The 19,799-nt window shown below is 35.1% G+C and overlaps 1 protein-coding gene across 9 annotated transcripts in view; it reads left to right on the top strand.

Moving 5' to 3' along the window:
- CCSER1 (coiled-coil serine rich protein 1) overlaps positions 1-19,799 on the top strand; it is a 474,700-nt gene that overhangs the window by 127,023 nt on the left and 327,878 nt on the right. The window contains exon 1 of one of the 9 annotated variants that reach the window (XM_081812143.1): positions 9,516-9,892. The exons of the other annotated variants lie outside the window; for them this stretch is intronic. The gene's annotated coding sequence lies outside the window, so the exon portion shown is untranslated. Of the gene's footprint in view, positions 1-9,515; positions 9,893-19,799 lie in introns of those variants that run through there. 9 annotated transcript variants of the gene reach the window in all.

The following is a 19,799-nucleotide window of genomic DNA, read 5'->3' as shown; positions in this document are numbered from 1 at the left end:
TTGGTGTCACTTTAAGTCAGACTCCATAGCATTGTTTTGAATGATTATGTTACATTACATACTACTAAATACTCTGTTAAATAGAATTTATGATTTCAGGTCAAATCTATTTTACTTTTGATTTGTACTTTCCTTATATTTTGCAGTTTCATTGCTTGGAAAAGGAAATGAGGCAGACTTTATGCTTTCAGTTAAGTTGATAATTAAATTTCAGTAAAGCAGAAGAATGATTAGTTTGGCTCATTAAAAGTAATTTGTAGAATTCTTTGAAAAACTGTGTCACACAAATGCCTTGATTGGTGCTTTCTTAATAAATACTCCCCCCCCCCCCAGTGTTGAAGGTTAACATAGCACAGTTAAAGAAAAGTCATTAGCTTACAATTAAAAAGCATATTATTTTTCAGACAGGGTGAAATTTTTTTTTTAATTTTATTTTTTTATGTTATGTTAATCACCATACATTACATCATTAGTTTTTGATGTAGTGTTCCATGATTCATTGTTTGCATATAACACCCAGTGCTCCATTCAGTACGTGCCCTCTTTAATACCCATCACTGGGCTAACCCATCCCCCATCCCCGTCCCCTCTAGAACCCTCAGTTTGTTTCTCAAGAGTCCATAGTCTTTCATGGTTCAGCTCCCCCTCCGATTTCCCCCTTCATTTTTCCCTTCCTACTATCTTCTCTCTCTCTCTTTTTTTTTAACATATAACGTATTATTTGTTTCAGGGGTACAGGTCTGTGTCATCAGTCTTACACAAGTCACAACACTCACCATAGCACATACCCTCCCCAATGTCCATCACCCAGCCACCCCATCCCTCCCACCCCCCACCACTCCAGCAACCCTCAGTTTGTTTCCTGAGATTAAGAATGCCTCGTATCAGTGAGATCATATGATACATGTCTTTCTCTGATTGACTTATTTCGCTCAGCATAATACCATCTAGTTCCATCCGTGTTGTTGCAAATGTCAAGATTTCAATTTTTTTGATGGCTACATAATATTCCATTGTATATATATATGCCACATCTTGTTTATCCATTCATCTGTTGATGGACATCTTGGCTCTTTCCATAGTTTGGCTATTGTGGACATTGCTGCTATAAACATTGGGGTGCACATGCCCCTTCGGATCACTACATTTGTATCTTTGGGGTAAATACCTAATAGTGAAATTGCTGGGTAATGGGGTAGCTCTATTGTCAACTTCTTGAGGAACCTCCATACTGTTTCCAGAGTGGCTGCACCAGCTTGCATTCCCACCCACAGTGTAGGAGGGTTCCCCTTTCTCCGGATCCTCGCCAACACCTGTCATTTCCTGACTTGTTAATTTTAGCCATTCAGACTGGTGTGAGGTGGTATCTCATTGAGGTTTTGATTTGTATTTCCCTGATGCCGAATGATGTTGAGCACTTTTTCATGTGTCTGTTGGCCATTTGGATGTCTTCTTTGCAGAAATGTGTGTTCATGTCTTCTGCCCATTTCTTGATTGGATTATTTGTTCTTTCGGTGTGGAGTTCAATAAGTTCTTTATATATTTTGGATACTAGCCCTTTATCTCATCTGTCATTTGCAAATATCTTCTCCCATTCTGTCAGTTGTCTTTTGGTTTTGTTGATTGTTTCCTTTGCTGTGCAAAAGGTTTTTATCCTGATGAAGTCCCAATAGTTCATTTTTGCCTTTGTTTCCCTTGCCTTTGGAGATGTGTCTCGTGAGAAGCTGCTGCAGCTGAGATTACAGAGGTTGCTGCCTGTGTTCTCCTCTAGGATTTTGATAGATTCCTGTCTCACATTTAGGTCTTTCATCCATTTTGAGTCTATTTTTGTGTATGGTGTAAGGAAATGGTCCAGTTTCACTCTTCTGCATGTGGCTGTCCAATTTTCCCAACACCATTTGTTAAAAGGACTGTCTTTTTTCCATTGGTTATTCTTTCCTGCTTTGTTGAAGATTAGTTGAACACAGAGTTGAGGGTCCATTTCTGGGTTTTCGATTCTGTTTCATTGATCTATGTGTCTGTTTTTGTGCCAGTACCATCTGTCTTGGTGATTACAGCTTTGTAATAGAGCTTGAGGTTGGCAACTGTGATGCCACCAATTTTGGTTTTCTTTTTCAACATTCCTTTGGCTATTTGTGGTCTTTTCTAGTCCCATACAAATTTTAGGATTATTTGTTCCAGCTCTGTGAAAAAAGTTGGTGGTATTTTGATAGGGACTGCACTGAATGTGTAGATTGCTCTAGTAGCATAGATATTTTAACAATTTGTTCTTCCAATCCATGAGCATGGAACATTTTTCCATTTCTTTGTGTCTTCCTCAATTTCTTTCATGAGTGTTCTGTAGTTTTCTAAATACACATGCTTTGCCTCTTTGGTTAGGCTTATTCCTAGGTATCTTATGATTTTGGGTGCAACACACAGAACAGATGTTGGCGAGGATGCAGAGAAAGGGGAACGCTCCTACACTGTTGGTGGGAATGCAAGCTGGTGCAGCCACTCTGGAAAACAGTATGGAGGTTCCTCAAAAAGTTGAAAATAGAGCTATCCTATGACCCAGCAGTTGCACTACTGGGTATTTAACCCAAAGATACAAATGTAGTGATTCGAAGGGGCATGTGCACCCCAATGTTTATAGCAGCAGTGTCCACAATAGCCAAACAATGGAAAGAGTCCAGATGTCCATCAACAGATGAATGGATAAAGAAGATGTTGTATATATATACAATGGGATACTACTCAGCCATCAAAAAAATGAAATCTTGCCATTTGCAATGATGTGGATGGAACTAGAAGGTTAAGTGAAATAAGTCAATCAGAGAAAGACAGTTATCATATGATCTCACTGATATGTGGATTTTTAGAAACAAAATAGAGGATCATAGGGGAAGAGAAGAAATATAAAACAAAATGAAACTAGAGAGGGAGACTAACCATAAGAGACTATTAATCATAGGAAACAAATTGAGGGTTGCTGGAGGGGAGGGGCGTGAATGGATGGGGTAACTGGGTGATAGATGGCACATGGTGTAATGAGCACTGGGTATTATATAAAACTGATGAATCACTGACATCTACCTCTGAAACCAATAATACATTATATGTTAATTAATTGAATTTAAATTAAAAAAATGGAAAAAATAATTTTTTAAAAAAAGGAAGAGGATTGGAAAGAGGCAACACTTGAGAAAATTCTTTTCTTCCCGAATGTTTTGTAATCCCTGGCTATAATTAATCATTGCGTTTTATAATGAGAATAAAAATGTCATTGAAATAAAAAAAACTAAAAAAATTTAAAGAAAATCACAAAATTTTAATTAATAAAAATAATGAAAGAAATTCTACATCTACATTATTAGTTTGCTTAGTTCATCACCATGTGGAAAGGGGAATACATTTTTTCACAAAGTACATACTGTTAAAAGCAGCTTTTAAATTTTCCAAGGTTCATGTTTGGAAAGGGGAAAAACAAAGAAGTTACTGAAACCAACAGAAAATTTGCATTTATTTTATAATGGAGTAAAAAAAAAAATTCTCTTGTGAGTTAGAAATCATGTTTCTAGTTCTGCTGTTAACTATCAAGTAATGACCTCACGATAGCCTCCAGGTTCTTCCCTGGTTAGCTTATATCAGTGGTATTCAATCTCTGGCATGCATCAGAATCATCCGAAGGTCTTAGTAATACAGAGAGTGCTAGGTGAGACCACCCACAGGTTCTGACTGAGAATTTCTGGGGCTGTGGCTCAACAGTATAAATTTCTGATGATTTCCCAGGTAATGCTGATGTTGCTGGTCTGGGAATTACACCTTGAGAAATGCTGGCTTCAGTGATCATCTGTTAGGTGCTTTGTAGCGCTTGTAATTCCATGGCCTAATGTTGGAGGGCGAGAGAAAAGAGAAGAGCACCCTCAGTCTCCTGCCTGAAACAGAATATACTTTTCAGTGGGTGTTTATTGAATAAATGAACTCAATTTCTTAAATCTCAAAACATTATGAAAACTGTTTAGTCTTAGATTTTCATGTCTTATTTTGCTCCTTTCCTAATAGTTTCCTTTTCTAGTCTGCCTCATTTTCTTCTCTTCTCAGAACTATAATTGCATATATCGTCAGTACCACAGTATCATTCACGTTTAGCCTCGGTTTCCTTTTGTATTAATTCAGTTAATTAGATTATAAGCCTCTTAAGGGCAGGAGGAAGTGAGTCTAAATTTTGCATTTTCCTTTATGCCTAACACAGATCTCCCACTTTGTAGGAGATTTCATAAAGCAGGTTGAATCACTTACCTGTACACAGATTTACATCTTTTGGAAATATCCTATCTCTGTATCAGTATTCTTCACCTTGTTGCCTGCTTTCTTGACTTGATTTCTCAAAGTGCTACAGAGAGATGCTCTTATGTGCCTGCATGGCTTCAAGTGAATTAATCATTTGCAGAATGGGAGAGAGACACCTCGAGGACAAATAAACGTAATGCGATCAGACGGTCTTGCCTCTGATCTGGTTGCTCTGGTGATTTACTAAATGGTACCCTTGTGGCGTGAAAGAGTTTGTAGCCTTCAGAACAGTTTCATGTATTACCAAGTAGAGGTTTACACATAGGACTTTGGTCCAGCTACACTGATAATAGAAGTAGTACTGCCTTTGGGCTGGAATCCAAAGCATCGCATAGGGTTCTTTCATTAATAAAAACTCCCAACCCTGGTCCAGCTAAAAAATGGAGACGTTTAATGCCATCAAATGACTATTTAGCTGAAATGGATTAGTTACTTTTATGACAGTATAGTATAAGATTGCCATTTTTTTTACGGAAATGTTTGAAACTACCTATATGTTTTACCTTAAGTAATTTATGGTAAATCCCTATAAGAAATCTCGGATGAGGAGTTGATAATATGTGAGAAATTTCTTAGAAGGATACATTATATTTTTACTTTATCTCAGTGATTTAAAAATTACTGAAAAAAAAATACACACTCCTCATTGCTTTGCATGAATTACATGATTTGTGTTAACTGGGAGTCATGAGATTTAAGTAGCACAGAATTGTGCAAAGCAAGGGTGCAGTTCTCATATGCATGTGCTTCAGTTTACATTGTGCCACATGAAGTGAACACTCCCTGCATTTAAAAATACACAGAGTACCATTGATGGGATTGGATGCTTTCATCTTTTATATTTTCCATATTTCCCAAATTCTCTAACTTTGAAGTCAGAAATGAGCTTCTATTTAAAAACTGTGTTGTAGGCCACTTTGCTTTCAATATGAAAAAAGATTTATTATTTATGTGAATATTTGATCATAATTTAATACGTTGGGTGTCTGTTTTTCATTTATTTATTCCATACTGACTTTACCATTATGATGGTCATTTTTAGTAGCACTTCTTCCCCCTTTTAAAACAAATGACAAAAAACCCAACAACCATATTAAAACAAACAAAACAAAAAACACCTAGGCATTTTTTTTTTTTATTCCTCTCTTTCTCTCACCCCTCACACCCTGTCCATCAGCAGTTCTTGTTGGTACTCCCCACACCCCAAGATAACCAAGCCTGTTCCCTTGTTTGTCTGTACTATGACTATCCAAACCAGATCACCATCATCTCTTCCTTTGGACTATTGTAGTAATTTCCTAAATGGCTGGTTACACCTACTATCCATCCTTTATAAAGATTTCTCTTTTAACTTCTCTTTTAACTTCTCTTTTAATCTGATGGCTTTTTCTAGCAGTTGGAATACAATCCAAGCATAGCACTATATCCTATGAGGCCCTACAGGATCTGTCCCTCCACCTTCCTGACCCAGATCATCTCATACACGCATTCCCTTTACTCACACTGTTTACTTGGATAGATGAAACTCATGCCTGACCCAGGGAGTTTGTACTTGATATTGCCTCTGTCAGAAATGTTCTTCCCAGGGCACCTGGCTGGCTCAGTTGGTTAAGCATCTGCCTTTGGCTCAGGTCATGATCCCAGGGTCCTGGGACTGAGCCCCATGTCAGGCTCCCTGCTGGGTCGGAGTCTGCTTCTCCCTCTTCTCCCCGCTTGTGCTCTCTCTTGCTATCTCTGTCACTATCTGTCTCTCTCAAATAAATAAAATCTTAAAAAAAAAAAGGTTCTTCCCACTGATACTTCATTCACCACAAATATCCCTATCTCCACACTTGCCCCCTTCACTTATCTCATTACCATGATTATTTTTTTCACATGAATATACACTATCTGTCAAGTTCATTTGATTTCTTGTTTATATTTTATATCTCCCTCACTGGAATAGATACTTCACCAGAAAAGGAACCTCATGTCTCTTATTCTCTTTTGCATCCTCTGTGCCTAAAACAAAGTATTTTCTTCTATATTTTAATTATTTGAATGAATGAGAGAATCCACTGAGCATTTTGTGTGTGCTAGAGTTGTGGTATTCAGACCCGGGGTCTCAAGGATTTGTGGTGGCTTATATAGGCATGGATACTTTTAAGAGAATCAGTTTCTGAATCCTCAACTTCCAGTTGTGATTTTCCATACTTCTCCTTGCTTGAAAATCTTCTGAGGTTTGTCAGGTTCATCTTTCTTACTTTGCCTTTTACTATCTCCCACTTTACCCAAAAAAAAAAAAGCAAACTTCTCACCTCTTCTGAATCTTTCTAGGATGCATTGTCCAGTTTCTGAAGATCTCCAAGGTATCAGTCAAAGGTTTTATTCCTCAGGAAGTCCCTTGAGTACTCCTTAAAGAAATATTGGAGGGCATGGTACCTTATTTCATAGAAGTGATACTCCAAGTCACTCTCCCCTTCCTTCCTCTGCCTTCCCTCCTCCTTTTCCTATTAGATTCCAAACATGACTAAGTGAGAATATTGACTTGAGGGTATTAACAGATTTATTTGATGATTGAAATCTTTTCTTCTGAAGAAGGATATTCATTGGTTGGTTGGTTTGACAGCGAGGATTGCTTTCTACAATTAGATTATAATGACATGTGTTTATATATCTTTTCCTTGAATCAAATAAGCCAAATATGCTGCTTAATGTATTAATGAAAATATATTTAAAGCACATATAGAGGGGCACCTGGGTGGCTCAGTTGGTTAAGCATCTGCCTTTGGCTCAGGTCATGATACCAGGGTCCTGGGATTGAGCCCCGCTTCGGGCTCCCTGCTCAGCGGGAAGCCTGCTTCTCCCTCTGCCTGCCGCTCCCTCGGCTTGTGCTCTCTCTCTCTCTCTGTCAAATAAATAAATGAATAATCCTTAAAAAAAATAAAGCACATATAGAGCATAAAACATGCCAGAAAAATACATTCTTTCCCATATTTAAACTAACAGAAAAATTGTTAGTGGTTAACTTTTAAAGTGTGCTAGGATTATATAGCTTTTCAGTTATTTTAATAAAACACATTTGAAATTATGCTTGACAGTGTGAACAACATAAAATTATCCAAGGTATCAGCATAAAATATACTTGAATCTAAGAAAATAAAAAGAGTTCATCTTTCATGTAGAATGTTCAGGTTTATTACCTCTGTCTTTTGTCATTTCCAGGCTACAGTACAAATCTTTACCTTAAGGGTTTGTGGAGAATATTATGCCCCTCTATCCACATTACACTATCTTAACTTATAGCTCACAGAGAAACAAATAAGCCTTACTAAGAGAAAATTGTGCAAAGGGTGCTGCTTCAGTAGTTTTTCCCATCTGAGGCACTGGATTCTTGAGACAGATTTCTATTTCAAATTCTTAAAATAGAAAAGTCAGACACACTTTACATAATTTTGTAATAATAAAAAATAGCTTACACTTCCTCTGTGTTGGGCACAGTTCTAAGCACTTAACACACAGTAGCTCATTTAATCCTCATAATAGTTACCATGGGAGGTGCTCTGATTTCCTCCATTTCACACATAGTGAAACTGAGGCTGAGAGGAGCATTAAGCAGTTTATTCAGTGTTAATGAGTGTACAAATCAGAATTCAAACCCATAAAATGTGGATCCGGAAATGTATCCCTTGTTATGTAGGAGAAAACCAGAATGATATATTAAGATGTTCAGAAGAAAACTAAAAAATTATTTTGAGATGACTATGACCCTCATTCTTTAATTATTCCGTTATATTGTTGAAGTATTTATATACAGTTTATACTATAAACTGTCAAACTGTATGCTATATGTTTGATAGATGAATACAGCACCATGTATATCTACATGGTGTTCTATCCATCATGTTGTTTCTCCACAGACAAAGCAAGCAGGATGCCCTTTAGGTTCTTCCAGTTTCTGGTAACCTTCTGTTTGTTGTATGGTAGATTTTTCTCCATTCTTTTGAAGCTTGGATGCATGCTTTTTTCTTTCTTTGTGTATTTCTTGCTTTCTTCCTTCCTTCTTCCCCTCCCCTCCCCTCCTCTTCCTTCCTTCCTTCCTTTCTTTCTTTTTCTTTCTTTCTTTCTTTCTTTCTTTCTTTCTTTCTTTCTTTCTTTCTTTCTTTCTTTCTTTCTTTCTCTTTCTTTTTCATTTATTAGAGAGAGAGAGCACGCATGAGCAGGGGGGAAGGGCAGAGGCAGAGGGAGAAGCAGGCTCCCCACTGAGCAGGGAGCCCAATGTGGGACTTGATCTCAGGACCCTGAGATCATGACCTGAATCGAAGGCAGCCACTTACCCTACTAAGCCACCCAGGCGTCCCACGTGCTTCTTTCTTTCAAGATTTCATTATGAATTACAAAATGTACTTAAATCCTGCTTATGTCCTTATTTAATATTTAGTGCTATACATGCAACTGATAGCCTACTTAAGTCTGTGGAATGGAACAACTCTCTCTCTCTCTTTTTCTCACTGTTGAACTCAGCACTCTGCAGATTCTTTGCTAGTGGATGCATTTTTTTTTCTCTCCTGCAGAATTAACATTCCCTGTGATTTGTGATTTCTGATTGGAGGGTCATTTAAAAGTCCTCTTGATTACTTTCTAATGGATCTGTCATTGGAATACTAATATGGAATACTAAGCCATTCCCAATTACACATAAGGTAGCAACAGCCTTAAGAATATTATTATTTGGGCGCCTGGGTGGCTCAGATGGTTAAGCGTCTGCCTTCGGCTCAGGTCATGATCTCAGGGTCCTGGGATTGAGTCCCACATCGGGCTTCCTGCTCCTTGGGAGCCTGCTTCTCCCTCTGCCTCTCTCTCTCTCTCTCTGTCTCTCATGAATAAATAAATAAAATCTTTAAAAAAAAAGAATATTATTAATATCATATAGTATTATTATCCCTCTATTTTATACATTCAGGATGACTGATCTCAAAATTTATCTTTAGCATTGGAAATACCAGGATTCAAATCTCGACTTTACCTCTCTGTCACCAAATTTATTTATTTGACAAGAAAAATTACAGTTATCTAATAAAGTTGTTAGGAGGATTAAAATGAGATAATTTATGTATTCATTAAATAGGAGGGCACCTCTTCCAGTGAATTTGTGACTAAGTTAAAAAAAAAAAAAAGCCACAAAAGGCAAAAAAGAAAATGAATTATGTTAATGTAGCTTCTTGAAAAATAAATTTTGTTTTAAAGTTATAAAAAAATGGGAACAATATTTAATTATATAGATATATTAGATGTGTATAGAACAAGGATTCTTTTGTTTGTTTCAAATAGGACATGTTTTTGGCAATGACAGTCTTTCTTTTGTTTGATTCAATTAGAGTTGATTCCGTTATCAGGAACTCTGAGCTCCATAAATGTTAGTTTAGCTACCTATCTGTATGTCTTTGAATGAGGTACTTAACCAACTGGATTTTTCTTTCTTTATCCACAAAAAGAAATTCACCTTCCAGATGAACACCAAGGCGGAACTCCTTAAATGTTCCAAGATGCAAAATCTCCATCTAGTGGCAACCCAAGTCAGGTACATTATTCTTGATACCAAATACAGCTAACACAGCCCATTTCACATAAAGATAGGTCCTTCTCTCATGAATTCACTCTTACTAGTTTTTCTATCAAATTAACAGTATACGACTTCATATAAACTCAAGAGCAGTCAGTCATTCCTTATAGTGGTCTTTGATGCAGGACAATAGTCTCATTAGAAGATAACTTAGTGAATTTATTTACAAAGTTTAAGGTGTGAGTGTGTGTGTGTCTTAACAAAGAAAGAAATGAGCTGAATTTACTATGTTCCCTTTATTTTAATATATATTATGTAGTTCCTCTCAAAAATAAATAAATTTTAAGTAAAAGAACAACGTAGGTAATAAAATATACTTTAATGTATTTGGTGAAATCTAGTTTTAATTATATTTTATGGATCTAGAATAAATCTATTAATTGTTCGTTTATTATTGGCCTTTTCTACAAATTTAAAATGTATCTGATATAATCTGAAATAATTTTAATCTGATATTATATCAGAGAATTTAAATATTAAAATATGTTAAATATCAGCCATGCCTTCCTTCCTAAATTCTAAAAACTCTATCCATCTGTTTTATAATTCATGTATTACAAACTACAATTTTAAATAATAAGAGAAAAGTAAGAATATATATATATGATTTGGTCAAATTCAACAGTTTATGTAAGCAAATACAATATAAGGGGAAGAAAGAAACTTGTTATCACATTTCTGATTTTATCATGTAACAAATAGACTGCATTCCCAAATGTACTCTTGCTCTCTTTTGTAACATATACTACATCTGTGTTTGGGGCGGTACTCCCTGGAACTTTATTTTCACTTAACTATGAAGCAATACTGAATCTCATTCATTATTAACTTTGAAATGAAAGAAATGATATTCAGAATATCATTTTATTATCAGATGCATGTGTGTGTGCATGTGTGCACATGTTAGTGTGTATCCTAAATTTCACAGATGGTATGCATGCATTTTAATAAATTAGAGGGACTAACAGAATTCATCTATTCAGTTCTCTAATTTTATGAATGGAGAAACAGAGTCCAAGAGAAATTATATCCACAGATATATTGCGGAACAGTGTCATTGACAAATGTGATCATTGCATGTTGAATTCGAAGACAACACTTTAAAAAAAAAAACCACAACAAATCCAAGATTCTGTTTTTAAAATGATTTTGACAGAATTTGTACACCATGCCAACACATAACTGAGTGGAAGTGAGTATATTCTGTAACATGCTGCCATTCGCATTATAAAGGATACAACTATAACAGTATTTATAAGAAAAGAAAGACAGTAATGATTTGTGGATACACTCATTTCTTTTTTTCCATCTTATCAGACCAATGCTGACTTCCAATTATATTGATCTAAGTTTATATTTATATTGATCCAGTTTATGTTTAAATTGGAGCATACATTGAAGATGTTGAATTCCATATTACTGCCTATGCTGATTTGTATTGTCAGTATCTGTAATACTGATAATATACACACAGATACAGATATAACATATTTATAAGTGTTGAGTGTAGCCATCTTTAAATGTAATCTCCTAATATGTATTCTAATTTGTATTTAAAAAATTCTTTCCCTCTGGTTTTGAGTCATCTTATATTGACCTATGATAGTATTTTCCTTTTCTTATTTATATGTGTGTTTGTGACCATGAGCCGTTTAATGCAACATTGCAAATAAAATTTTAAAAATTATATTTACAACATATAATAGGAACAAAATATGCTACTACCCTTGTACACTTTTTATACTAATGTTTTTTACAAAGCAGTACATACGTTCTACTCTTCAGAAAAAATGAAAAATGTTGGAAAATAAATAATAAATTTGAATTGATATATTTGAATCTGAATTCTCTTCAAAATACAAGTTCTAGGTCCACGACTACAACTGGTAGGGGGGAGCCTGGGTGACTCAGTCAGTTAAGCATCTTCCTTCAGCTCGGGTCATGATCCCAGGGTTCTGGGATCGAGTCCCACATTCAGCTCCTTGCTCAATGAGGAGCCTGCTTCTCCCTCTGCCTGACGCTCCCTCTGCTTGTGTGCACACTCTCTCTCTCTGTCTCTCTGAAAAATAAATAAATGAATAATATTTTTTTTAAAAGATTTTATTTATTTATTTATTTGAGAGAGAGAATGAGATAGAGAGAGCATGAGAGGGGGGAGAGGGTCAGAGGGAGAAGCAGACTCCTCGCCGAGCAAGGAGCCCGATGCGGGACTCGATCCTGGGACTCCAGGATCATGACCTGAGCCGAAGGCAGTCGCTTAACCAACTGAGCCACCCAGGCGCCCAATAAATGAATAATATTAAAAAAAATAAAATACAAGTTCTATACATAGTTGTAAGTGGATAACTGAAAAAAATTCTCTTATTTTTACTATTCTAACTTCCAAGTTAAGAATTAGAGTCTTCCTTCAATTCCAAAGGCAATTTATTTTTATAAGGTACCATTTATTTAAAAAAAACAAAGTTATAATTTGCAGATGTATTTGGAGACTTTCATTTTTCATTTACATAAAGGACTTGATAATTAACTGCACAATAAATCTTATATTGGTTTTGAAAGTTGTAGGAAAAATAGACCTTATTGTTAAAAAGGAAGATCTCCTGCACCCTCTGCTGATATGAAAGCACAACTGCAGGTTATTTATTATAAAGTTGCTCTTTTACTTTTTAGTAAAGAAAATAAAATGTATAAAATGTTTGAAGAGATTATTGGTATGTATATTTTGTCATATTCATCAATTGTTTATTTTCAAATTATTTAGAAGAACCATTTTCCCAGGTGTTCATCCTCCTTCTTCCAGAGACTACTACATTCCAAGTTACTTTTAACATATTTACATGCCTATATCATACTTCGACATTATATAATCTTTTGATAAGTTATATAGTTATACTACCTTAGTTTGAATTTTTAAAGGTTTACTTATAAAAATAATTCATTAATTCATTCTTACTCTTAAAACTTCATCAAATTGCATATAACCCTGGTGTCCTCATTGGTGACAAAGGCCCTGTTCAAAGGTAACCTCTGTTCACACTTTGAAGTACAACATTGCAGATCTTTTCCTATGCATATTATTTTTAAAGTTTCATAATTCATTTATAATTTATATAATGTATCTTTTAGCTACCTTATTTTATTTTTTAAAGGTTGTATGTACTTATTTGAGAGCGAGAGAGCAGGAACAGTGGGGAGGGGTAGGGGGAGAGGGAGAAGCAGATTCCCCACTGAGCAGGGATACTGATGCGGGGCTGGATCTCAGCACCCTGGGAACATGACCTGAGCTGAAGGCAGACACTTAACTGACTGACCATCCAGGCACCCTTGATTTTATTAATTAAATGCCTTGGAAATTGTTTTCTATGTCAGTTTATATCTTTTACCTTATATGTTTAGCTCTTATACATTATGCTGTAGAATAGATAAATAATATCTCATTTAAAAAATTCTATTATTGGACATATATATTACTTTTAATTTAACTAATATAAACCAACCTTGAATATCCCTATACATGTTTCTTTGTGCAGATATGTGAACATTATTCTAGGGTAAATGCTGAGAAGTGAAATCCCTTAACTTGATATTTTGATACATAATTTTCTAAAATAACCTTAACAATTTGGACTCCTTTGTAAGTGTCTGTAAGTACCACTTCATTCACCCAAACTTGATATTATTTAGTTTTAAGCTGTTAGTGGTAAGAAATTGTATCTTGCACTTCTTCCCGATTAATAGTGGAGTTGAAGTATTTGTCCATATTTTGATTAAAGATTTGTGTTTCCTCTTATGAATTTCCTGTCTGTATTCCTTGCTACTTTTTTCTTTCTTTTTTTTTTCTAATTGGCTTGTAGGAGTTCTTTCTATATTCCCCAAGTACTTACAGGTTTGAATATCTTTTCATAAATTCATTGGTGATGTGTATTTCTTCTGGGAATTGCTTGTTCGTATTCTTTACTCATTTATTTGATTTTTTTATTGATTTATAAGAATTCTTTATATATTCCAGATAATCAATCCATTGCCTGTCATATATGCTTCAAATATTTTTTTTTCTCATTCCTTAGAGAAGTCTGCAAATGGTTGACTGGCATGAGACTACAAAAGATCAGCCATATAGCTCAAGACATGAGTTAGGCTCCAGATCCCATGGGATCAGTCTGAAGCTAGTCTCCATTGGTGACCACATATCTGATTAGCTTTTCCCTCTGTCCTATCATACCTCCTTTCTTAACCTTCTCCTGAGAGTAGTTCTCTAATAAATTGCTTGAACAAGAATCCCTTGCTCAGGCCCTGCTTCTAAGAAACCTTAGCTAGGATGCTGTGAAGATTTTTTTTTTTTCCAAAATAATATTTTAAAACCAACACAGATTTCTCCAATAATAAGATGTGATTATAAAGAATAATATAATTTTTCTTTATTAACAAATGTATACATACTTTTAGATGTGTGCTGTCCTCTTTAAAGTTGTATATTTGTTACACTGACATTAGCACTGCTCAAAAAATTTATCAGATCCATCTTTTGGGAATCATGTTTTGAGCCTAAGACACAGTCTTTGAATATTCATAATATTGTCAGTTATTTTCTCCTTAAAGTCTAAATTCTGTTAAAGATAAAAAAAAAAGGAAAACTAAGACTGAATAATTGAACTCAATATTTACTTAATGAAAAATTGAACTAAACTTGTCAGGTAGGAGATCAGCATGGCCACTAATATTTTGGGTCAAAAGCACGACCAAGTTGAGTGGAATTATTTGTAAGAGACAAGTTAAAAAATGCAGCAGTGGCCACATCACTATTTATTCATATGTATCAGTACTAATTCTAAGCCCCATGGACATGTAGGTATTGTAGCTTCTAATAATCATTCTGCCCTGTTCAGGATTGACTCAGGAAATGACAGTATTAGTCTTTGAGTAGACAGAATTAGAACTTCCAGGTGAGAGTGGTTTGGAAAGTTCTAAGTTGAATTAAAAATCATTTGTTGGGAAACAATACAAACATGGTTAATTGTTCTTGATAAATAACTTACAGTTATTAAAGCACTTATCCTATGTTAGACCCTGTACTGAATGCTTTTTTGTGTGTGTTTACTAGATCCTGATGAAAATTCCTTAAGGTAGGTGCAACTGTTTATCTTCATGAAGAAATTTAGGCGCAGGGAGCTTAAATACCTTTTTAAGCCACTCTCAAGTCACACAACTCATGTGTAATGCCCAGTTCAAGTCTAGATATTCTTGTGTCAGAATCTGCATTCTTAACAGTTACACCTTCATTGTGTGTAAATCCCGGAACATAAATTATAATGTTCTTTAAATATAAATAGTCTCATTTACCTAAGCCTGGTCACATGTAGATACAGCTTTTGACTTCTTTCAAATATTAAATTCTATCTAATCTCTGGCCCAAATCCATCCTTTTTATATGTCATTTTACCTTCTGTTGTCTCTTCTGGTTACTAAATAACTAAGATCATATAGGGCTGGGTCTCCAGATTACATGTCCTTCTAAATATGTATCAGGACCCCTTGTCTTCCATCAATTCGGACAAGGAACTCCTCTGCTTCCCTAAATCCTGCTGGAATAATCTCTTTGAAATGTATTCTCCTTTCATATTGTAACGTTCCCATTATTATGCTAATTTGACATCACTCATTCTCTTTTTTTCCAAGGAGATTGATTTATACAGATCTAATCAGGGGCAGTCTACCTCTGTTTACATATCAACTTTAGAGTCAAATCATTTTTAGTAGTTACCTTCACCTAAAGGTAGATATTTCTGATATAAGCAATTATTTATTTGGATTATTTTCTTGTTTATTTGTTGAAAAGAACTTCATCTACTCAGTGCGGCTACATTATATGCAAATTTAATAATTTGTGAATTAAACATACCTGATCAATTATATGATTTCTGACTCTTTCTGCCCTCAGCTGACAATCTCATTTTCTTTCCAGTGATCGATCACCCACTTGGTCCTGATCCATCCGTTTTTTAATTTATCTCATGTTGCCCTCACTAACCCTATGGCTGAAGTGGCCCTGTTCATGTTGTGGTAGTGATTTATCTGTTAAAAATCCTCCATTAGTTCCCCGTTCATTTAAGGGAAAAACAGTAAAACATTTTAGAAATTCATTTAAGGATACCTTGCAACATAAAGTTAAAGAATGTTGAGGTGTAAATTGCATTGCTTTGTAATAGAAAGAGTCTGGACTGGAGGGCTTTCCAGCTGAGCCCTAACCACCTAAAAGGTTGTGAGCCTCATTTAAATCTGTGGCTGAAGGACATATTTAGGTAAGATTGTTTTGGAAACTTCTTCAAGCTTTTATTTTATTTAATTTTGGTAAAAGTTGATCAATGCCCTTTGATATGTTTACATATAATTTATTTTCTGCCATCACTTTCTTAGTGTTGAAAAATTGTGACCTAGAGAATATTTGGTTTCTGTGAATTTTCTTTCTTCTATTTCATCATGTATCATAGATTTTCTTTTCAGCATGATCATTTAGGCTGTATCGGGTTATTTTCGGAAATCTTTTCTGAGAAAGAATAGAACTGGGACCAGATTTACTTCATGCAACATTCTTCACAAACCTTTCAAATATTGATCATTGTTTTTCAATTCCAATAAAAATGTATACTTTGGGGAGGTTCATCATAAGGGATTGGAATACTGATCTTGATTTATGTACTCCCCCAATATTTTTTTTTAAAAGATTTTATTTATTTATTTGAGAGAGAATGAGATAGAGAGAGCATGAGAGGGGGGAGGGTCAGAAGGAGAAGCAGACTCCCTGCTGAGCGGGGAGCCTGATGCGGGACTCGATCCCGGGACTCCAGGATCATGACCTGAGCCGAAGGCAGTAGCTTAACCAACTGAGCCACCCAGGTGCCCCACTCCCCCAATATTTTTAGGTGATTTTTAAAATGGAATAATTGGGGCAGATTTTGATAAGTAGCTCATTTTTATAATCATTTATTCCCCACTTGCTTGAATGCATTGCATCAGAAAAGAAAGAAACTGGAAATTTATTCACTATGAGGCAGAGTGCTAAGTTTCTTTCTGATTTTGCACCTTTTCATACCTAAAATAATTATTATCTTATTCTAGCTAATGCTACTAGTAAGTGGCAGAGCTTGGATTTGAAGTATTTTTGTTTGTAAATTTCTCCCTAAACATCACAAGTTTGGGGAGAAAGACAAATGATATTTAGGACTATCTCAGATGTGGGCTGTCAGGTGACTTCATCTTTGGCTTATGGTGACAAAATATGAGGGGTATTCAAATTCTAGGAAAATATTTGAAAAAATGCTGGGAAAGAAAAAGTTGAAGGGGTTTTTGTTTTGTTTCTTTTACTTGCATAGACAGACATAGCTATCTGTATGTGGTATTCATTTTCAAGATGATTGCTTTGAAACCCTGCAAGGTTTTTTTTTTTTTTTTAAAGATTTTATTTACTTATTTGACAGAGAGAGAGACAGCAAGAGAGGGAACACAAACAGGGGGAGTGGGAGAGGGAGAAGCTGGATTCCCACTGAGCAGGGAGCCCGATGAGGGACTCGATCCCAGGACCCTGGGATCATGTCCTGCGATCATGACCTGAGCCGAAGGCAGACGCTTAATGAGCCACCCAGGTGCCCCTGAAGCCCTGCAAGGTCTTTTTATGCCTCCAGATAATGCCTTTAGAATCATGAAAGAAAGTGTGTGTGTGTGTGTGTGTGTGTGTGTGTGTATGTATATATACATATATATATGTATATTTTTCAGTATTTCTTATTTTACATTTACTCTATTTTAAATAGGTAACATTAGCAATGCATATAGCCCTTTTAACTAGAATTTGTATTTTTCTGAACCATGCCAAATAAGATTCACCTCTCATTTTATTCAGAACAGATCTACTGTATGATGTTTCACTCTTAAGGGTAATGATAGTGTTTGCTAAAGTTACAGAGATCACTGAATAAAGTACTTTCTGGGAATTTCTTGTTAAATCCTGGTGTTAAAGAGCAAAGGATACTGTTTCTTCAATTGAGATCAAACTGAATTTCATACCACTTCCAGTAGGGTCAAGTTATGCATCTGTGTAGTGATATTGTCTAAAATAGTCTAATTTTTTGTTTATCCATATAGCTTTAAAGGTATAATTAGAAGACTCTTTATAACAAATTTGTTTTCCCAAAAAAATAATGTTCATAGTAGTAAAGGCCCCTGGAAGATGGGCAGGTCTAGTTCAACCTGTGTATTTTTTAGGATCTGTTATGATTGAGGTGATATGACTTCTGAACCAAGAAATATTAGAGGAGAACTGAAAAAAATATGTTTATTTTATCTGACTTGGAAATTTATAAAAATATATGAAAATATACGCAAGGTTTATTAAGAAATTAAAAGGTGATTGTCATAATAAAATTATAATAAAAATAAAATTAACATGTTGCAGTGTTACATTTGTCTGTCATTAATAGTTGATGTGATGATATATTGTTTTATTCAACTTTTTAATTTAGCATTGTGCTTCTAGAACATTTTCAGATGTTAACAAATTTTAGATTATTGAATAATTTTACAGTTGGAAAGGTTTTCAATTAACGTATGACTCTCTAAAAGTTGTAAATTAATATAATTAACCTCAAAATTGCAGCATTTATTTATGGTAGTGAGGCAGAAAATATGTTTATTTAGGTTTGAAATACTGATGTATTGAAGTTAAAACTTTATTTCCTAAAATCCATTTACTTGACAGGTACTAACTGTGTCTTACATTAGGCAATGGGGTCTCAAAGCAAAGCAGAGATGGCCTTTGCTACTAAGAAACTTAAGGTCAAATAGTGAAGTCAGATAGACAGATGTTAACTATGTAAGGTAATACTTGAGGATATGTAAAGGAGTAGTATTACATCCCAAATGGAAGAGGATGGGAAAGGGGTCACGGATGACATCCTGGAAGGGACAATGTTAGAGAAATAGGAATATTTCACATCAGAGTTACAGGAAGGGCATCCTAAGCAGGTGATCCCACATCTGCAAATGCCCAGCAGGTGAAAGTGAACAGAAAATGGCAAGCAGTAATCAATTAGAGAATTGAGTCCAATTAGAGAATTAAATATGAGGAGAGGGGGATAATGAATCTGGAGATATAAATAGCATCTAAACATAGAAGAGTCTCTCTAAAAAATATGGATAATTCCAACCTATATATATGTTATCTTTCTCTTTTTTAGCTGTGAAGCTCTCAGTAGGAAATCAAGACCTTAATTTAAAAGACTATCAGTTAGACAAAGTAAAATCTAAAGGATTTTCATCTCCAATAGATTTTATATCTGTTTCATGTTATCCCATTCAATGTGCAAATATCTCTTAGTATTTATGATGTTTTTACTTAAATTAGGTTAAATATATTAGTAACCTAAGTCTATTATTGGTACCCAATGGAAGTCTGGTTGTTTTCATTAAGCACTTAGGAAGAGAGGAGTAATTACTATATTTTTTTTTCTGAATTTTTTATTAGTTAAATCCTTTGAATACTTGCTAAAGAGATATTGAATGAGTCCCTATTTTTAAATGCTGACACAGGGGCGCCTGGGTGGCTCAGTCAGTTAAGTGTCTGACTTTAGCTCAGGTCATGATCTCAGGGTCCTGGGATTGAGCCCCTTGTTGGGCTCCCCACTCAGCAGGGAGTCTACTTGCCTCCCTCCTGCTACCCCTCCTCCCACTAGTGCTTAATCTCTCTCAAATAAATAAAATCTTAAAAAAAATACATTTTTTCATGATTTCAGTCTTACTGATGCTTTAGTTAACATTATTCTCAGTTGTGATTTTTCATTAATGTGCATCATTTATTTCCATTCAATGCCTA

Source organism: Leptonychotes weddellii, chromosome 2 (assembly GCF_054177405.1).
Source record: "Leptonychotes weddellii isolate Sample4059 chromosome 2, ASM5417740v2, whole genome shotgun sequence".
NCBI classification, from domain to species: domain Eukaryota; kingdom Metazoa; phylum Chordata; class Mammalia; order Carnivora; family Phocidae; genus Leptonychotes; species Leptonychotes weddellii.
The sequence above is the reverse complement of the archived record's forward strand: the minus strand, read 5'-3'. Positions and strand labels throughout refer to the sequence as shown.